Source organism: Alexandromys fortis, unplaced genomic scaffold (genome assembly GCF_014885135.2).
Source record: "Alexandromys fortis isolate MF-2015 unplaced genomic scaffold, M_Fortis_MF-2015_v1.1 scaffold_90, whole genome shotgun sequence".
NCBI lineage: Eukaryota > Metazoa > Chordata > Mammalia > Rodentia > Cricetidae > Alexandromys > Alexandromys fortis.
In genome coordinates, this window is record NW_026067985.1 from 7,513,305 (window position 1) to 7,519,784 (window position 6,480).

The window sequence follows — 6,480 nt, forward strand, 5'->3', positions numbered from 1 at the left end:
AGACCAGGGATGCTGTCCATATCTCCATGCAACCCGGTCCACAGTAGGTGCTCAGTTAATGCTGATGAACGGTGCCTGAGTCTTAGGAGCTGGGGAGATTCGCCACCCTGCCTGGGTGGTCCCTGTGCCTCCATCTTCCCACCTGTGAAATGGAAGCAGTCACAGAACTCAGATACTCTCAGGCTACTGGGAGTAGACTTTGACCATGGAACGTACAACTCGTGGGTCATTGTTAGGTGATGGCTGTCTTCTTCCCTGTCAGAAATCAAGTTCTCATAAAGTAGCTTCTCCCTCGTGGTGACAAGATGGCTGCCAGAAACTCAAGCTTTTATCCCATCTGTCAGCCCGGCTTTGAGTCCTGATTTCTTCGCTCATTCAAGGGGCTCTGGAGGTGGGCTACCCTTACTAGCCAAGCTTAGGTCATCTCAGAACCGGTTACAGCAGCCAGAAATACGGCAAGCCCTGATTGGCTGGGCCTGGGTATGGAGAACCAATCACTGTGTGGAGAGGCAGGAGGGATGGATAGATGTCATCGCCCAAGGTCTGTAGTGAGGGTAGAAGGTGTGGCTCCCAGTCCTGGGGATACTGGAAAGGTAGGTCCCCAGGGCATCCTCTGCTCAAGTTTTTTGTTTTGTTTTGGTTTTGGTTTTTGGAGACAGGGTTTCTCTTTGTATCTCTGGCTGTCCTGGAACTCACTCTGTACACCAGACTGGCCTTGAACTCACAGAGTTGTGCCTGCCTTTGCCTCTTAAGTGCTGAGATTAAAGTTTTGACTGTATTGTGACTTTTACTGGGCATTGCACAGTGGTGTATGTATGCGTATGTGTGTGGTGTGATGTATGTGTGTGCTGTGTGTATGTGGTGTGATATATGTATGTATGTGTGTGGTGTGTGTGGTATGTGTGTGTGGTGTGGTGTGAGTATGCGTGTGTGGTGTGTAATTGTGTTTGTGTATGCGTGTATGTGGTCTGTGGTGTGTGTATGTGTGTAGTGTGTGTGTATGCTGTGTGTATGTGGTGTGGTATATGTGTATGTGTGGTGTATGTATGTGTGTGTGGTATGTGTGATATGTGTGGTTTGTGTGTGTGTAGGTGATGTATGTTTTGTGGGGGGGTCTGTGTATGTTGGGTGGTGTGGTATGTGTGTGTGGTGTGTGTATATATGCAGTGTATGTGCAGTGTGTGTATGTGGTATGGTATTATGATGTGTGTTTTGTGTGGTATCATTTAAGGACACACATCAGACCTCCCATTTTTTGCAACCCCTTGGTTCCAAGGACTCTGTTCCCTGCAGGCCACCGTGTTGCAGAGCCACACCTCCTTACTCAGCCCCCATCTCCCCTCCCCACCCAAGTCCTCCAGCTGGGCTTTCCACCCACACCCAGGTCAGTAACTCTCAAGGCAGAGTCCACGGCTCAGGCTCAGCTCAGAATGAGTACAAAGAAGTCGGGATCGCCATCTGGGAGGCCCGGGCAGAGCCCATCTCCTGCAGCCAGGATTGACGACTTGACTTCTCGCAACCCGCCCAGCAGCCCTGAAGTGTGCACCGACCGCAATCACGGACTGGGCTGGAGGAGGGGCGCAGGCCCATCATAAATACGATATTAAGATGATGCCTGGAATTAATGGGACTCATGTCCTAATAAATATCATCGGCTAGTGAGGAGTTTCGGGACTGCTGGTGGGAGATATATTTTGGTAAAATATGGTTTTTGTATGGGTAGGGGCTGGGGCGAGGGGTGCACAGGACGTAAATCTGCTCTGAGAAGTATCCTTTGTGATTCTTCATTTCTCACGAAGCTCCGAAAGTCTAGAGTAAGATCCGTATTCACTGTTTCTGGAAGCACCCGGGTTTCTGTTGGGGGAAGACTTTGTCTGCGAAGCTCACATTCTAGAATGTTCTATAGATTGTGTTTATGTCCCAGGTATTGGAGCTTGGAGAACAGGAAACGACCCTGGTGGCAGAGTGGCAGGGGTCAGGAAGGGGGCGGGGTCCGGGCTGGACCCGGTGCACAGGAATGGGCATCTGGCCTGCAGCAGGCAGGAAGGAGGGAGTGTGGCTCAGGACCAGAGTTGCACAGTGAGCCTGCACTACCCCCAGGGGCATATTCTGGTGAGGTAGAGAGATGCTGGGAACCCAGTATTTTCCTGTTAAGGGCAAATTTGCAGAGATTGGGGGAATTGGGTGCAGTGTGGAGTAAACACACCAAGTCTGCAGTACAACACAGCTGAGGTCCCCAAACAGGCTTTAATGGCGTCAGCACATGAGTTAAAACACAAGCCCGCTGTCTGCGCACACTGGCAAGTGAAAGATTGCGCCTGCAGGGTTTGTTTGGGTTGTTTTGTTTTCTTTTTCTCCCTAGTTGCTGAGACTAATAATATCTCATTTTGTTAACCAGAAAAGATCCTTTAAAAATGGCTTTAAAGGGGGCTGGAGAGATGGCTCAGTGGTTAAGAGCATTGCCTGCTCCTCCAAAGGTCCTGAGTTCAATCCCCAGCAACCACATGGTGGCTCACAACCATCTATAATGAGATCTGATGCCCTCTTCTAGCATACAAACATACATGGAAAGAATGTTGTATACATAATAAATAAATAAATCTTAAAAAAATGGCTTTAAAAAGGTTTGTACTAACCCTATTTTTCTGTGACTTCCTCTTGCCTTCAAGGTCAAGTTCAAACTCTTCAGCTGACTACCAAAGCCCAGGAGGCTGCCACTTCCGGTCCTTCTGCCTTGCAGGCCCCCTGCTCCCCTCAAGGATGGGAATTCCTAGGAAAAGCCAGGCTTACTTTGACTCTGAGCCTTCTGGCTTGCTGTTCCCTCAGCCTGGAACACTTTATCACGGCTGAGAGCTGGCTCGGTTCACAGGCAGACACCAGGAAAGCTGGTCCTGCGTGTATCTCCAACACTCTAACAACCTCTAGGACATGAAGAAAAAGCTCGGTGTACCTTACCTCCTCCCCCACAGGTCCCGTAGGCTGTGTCACTTGTGCGTTGCACATCAGGTCCCTGGTAGTCTGCATGGCGCTGGGGATATGACATTTACCCCACCTGGATCCTGGCTCCATCCCTGGCTAATTCCCTGTACATTTAAGTTTTAGAGTCGGGGACTTCCTAAGGGACCCTCGTGACTGTGCTCACTCGGGTCAAGGCCAGTGATATCTGAGTCACGTCCTCCAGGCGGTGAGGACCACGCAGCTCCCCCCAGAACAGAGATACCACTTGCTCCCCACAGTGTCTGCTGCAGCCCAGCACCCGGCCCACACTAAATCCTCAGTAAACACTGCACTGAGTGGAGAGGCCTACGCAGTCCTGTCTACCCTGCAGCGGGGTTGGTGCCCGCCCTGGGGGCAGATTGGCATGCCCAGTGTCATTTGACTGTTAGCTCTGACACGGTCAGCAAATGCACTGTGGAATTTAAAGTGGGCATGAGGTGTCTGAGGAAGCCCTCCACTCCTCAAAGGCAACAGAATGTTTGTAGTAAATATTCACGACACCACGGTCACCATTTTCCACGATGGACAACTGTCACCTTGATCTATCTCCCAAACGTGACCGTCACTCCGCTTTGAAATTATGAACAGTAGTCTCCCCACTGTGCCCCCTGCTTCCCAGGCCCTGGCAACCCCTGTTCAACTTTCTGTCAGTATGTTTTGTCTCTTCTGTACGTCTGTCAGTGGCTCATACAACACATGACCTTTGTGGCTGACCTCTTCCGCTCAGCACATCTCCAAGTTTGTCTGTGCGAGCCTGTGCTCATCCTTCCTTTTGCGGGCCGGATATTATTCCGTCATATGCTATGGCACCACACTTTTGTTTAGGTGCTTCGGACAACAACACTGAAGTCAACACTGGTCAGCAAATATCCACCCCATCCCTATCTCAACCAGGATCACTTTATAATTGGAAATAAAATTGCTAGATCACGCATGATTTCTGCTTCTTACCATCTATTACCCTCATTTCACAAGTGGGGAAACTGAGGCCCGAGTAGGTTCAGCTACTTCCTTGCCTCTGAGTACACAGCTAGGTAAAGATCTACCCAGGATCTGGTCTCCAGAGTCAGCCCGAAACCTATTAGAAGGGCAAGGAGTGGGAGCGGGGAGGGGAGGAGGGAGAGAACCTTCCTAAAGGCATGGTTCATTCCATAGTGCCGTTTCCTCCTGGTGAGGAACTCTCGCTTGTCCCAGAACTTAACCTGCTGTAAGGTTCCATAGTTTTTGATACAAACATCGTTATTCAAAAGTTGTTTTTGTTTGTTTGTTTTTGTTTTTCGAGACAGGGTTTCTCTCTGTAGCTTTGTTGTCTATCCTGGAACTTGCTCTTGTAGATGAGGCTGGCCTCGAACTCACAGAGATCTGCCTGCCTCTGCCTCCTGAGTGCTGGGATTAAAGACGTGCGCCACCACCGCCAGGCTTTTATTCGTCAGTTTGTATGCGGCAGGAAGCTGGTTGACCTGAGAGCACCTCTGTGATTGCCCCCAGCCCCTCCTGACAAAATGACATTAAACATCCTCGGCAGGAAGTCTTTGCATGCCTGCACCCTCAGCCTCAGAGAGCAGTCTCCATGCTTCTGAGCCCAAAGGCAGGATACATGGTGGGCAGAGCAGCTTCAGGCTACCACCAGTCCGAGCTCAAACATTCCTGCAGAGTGCTCCCAGGACCTCATCCCACTCTCTGGTCAATCTCAGCTTCACTTTCTCCAAATTCTCCACACAGGACCAAGTGACTTGTGTTGCCTAAGCTTGAAGATCTAGGTTGCTGGAGCTGAGAGCTCCCGGACCTGACCATGGCCACCAGGCAGGTGCAGTGAGCTCAGGCCTGCTCTGTGCCAAACCTGCCCCGGTCCTTGGTGGTCGTCCCATGGTCCTGGCAGTTCCATTGCAACTGAGGCTGCACCTTCACCAATGGTTCTCCAGGCTCTGCCACATGGCGCCAAGCCTCATGCTCTCCTTCGTCGGTTCACGCCTCAGAACTGGCACCACACAGACGGTTCTCACACACTATTTACCAAGTTCAACTGCCAGCCTGACGTTCAGCCTCAGCCCCTGCTGGACCACAGCTTCTGTGTGCTGTTGCCAAGCAAATACCTCCCAGATTTCACCTCAGTGATGCTGCGCTCTTGTGAACCACAGCTGATTTAAAGCCCCAGGAAAGCCCAGGTTTTAATTCCAAAGATTCTCACCACATATGCAGCCCTGAGAGAGTCTTCACTTCCCTCTGAAACGTCACGAGCCAGGCCTCCATCTTCTGCACTGCTCTCAATGTTCTCATCCTCTCAGCTCCTACAGAACAGCCCAGAAACACAGGAACACACACGATGGCTTTTCCAGTCCCGAAGACCCACAGTCCTCCCCCGGAACAATCCTGTTCTCCGCTGCCAATTCCTGTCCCACCTTGCCTCTCTGTTCCTGGGACGAAACACAGACTAAAAGCAACTTGGTGAGGAATGGGTTTATTTCAGTTTTCACATCCAAGGAGCAGACAGACCATCACTGCAGGTCAAAGTGGAAACCTGGAGGCAGGAACTGAAGCAGAGGCCGTGGAGGAACGCTACTCACTGGCTTGTTCAGTTATCTTCCATTGTAACACAGGCCCAGCTGCCCGGGGTGTGGCACTGCCCATAGAGGCTGGGTCCTCCTACATCAATTAACAAATTACCGCCGGGCGGTGGTGGCACACACCTTTAATCTCAGCATTCGGGAGGCAGAGACAGGCGGATCTCTGATCGAAAGCCCCCAGCCACAGACCTACGACTGAGGCTCGTGAATGTGGCTAAGGATAGACCAAAAAAAAAAAAAAGGTGTATTTTCATTTCACTCATTTACATTTAAATGGCCACGGTGGGGGCTGGACAGAAGGCTTATCAGCTAGGAGTACTTGCTTTGCCTGCGTGAAGACCTGGGTTCAAATGCCAAGTGACAAACCAAGGCAGAGACACCTGTCACCCCAGTGCTGTGGAAGGCGAAGGCATGAGGATGACGGGGGCTGGCTAGCCACCAGCCTAGCTCTGGGATCAAGGAGAAATTCTGTCTCAGGGGAATAAAGCAGAGAGCATTGTTCCATAGGGTGGGGCACCCACAGGGCACGCACACTGTGTGACGACTTGACACAAGCTGGAGCTATCTGAGAGGAGGGAGCCTCAGTTGAGAAAAATGCATCCATAAGATCCAGCTGGAAGGCATTTTCTTAGTGATTGATGGGGGAGGGCCCTGACCATTGTGCCTCGGGCTGGTGGTCCTGGGTACTGTAAGAAAGCAGACTGAGTAAACCATGGGAAACAAGCCAGTAAGTAGCATCCTCCATGGCCTCTGCACCAGCTCCTGCCTTCAGGTTCCTGCCCTGCTTGAGTTCCTGTCCTGACTTCCCTCAGTGATGGACAACAGTGTGGAAAAGTAAGCTAAATAAACCCTTTCCTCCCCAGCCTACTTTCCCATCATGGTGTTTCATTCCAGCAATAGTAAACCTAAGACACACACA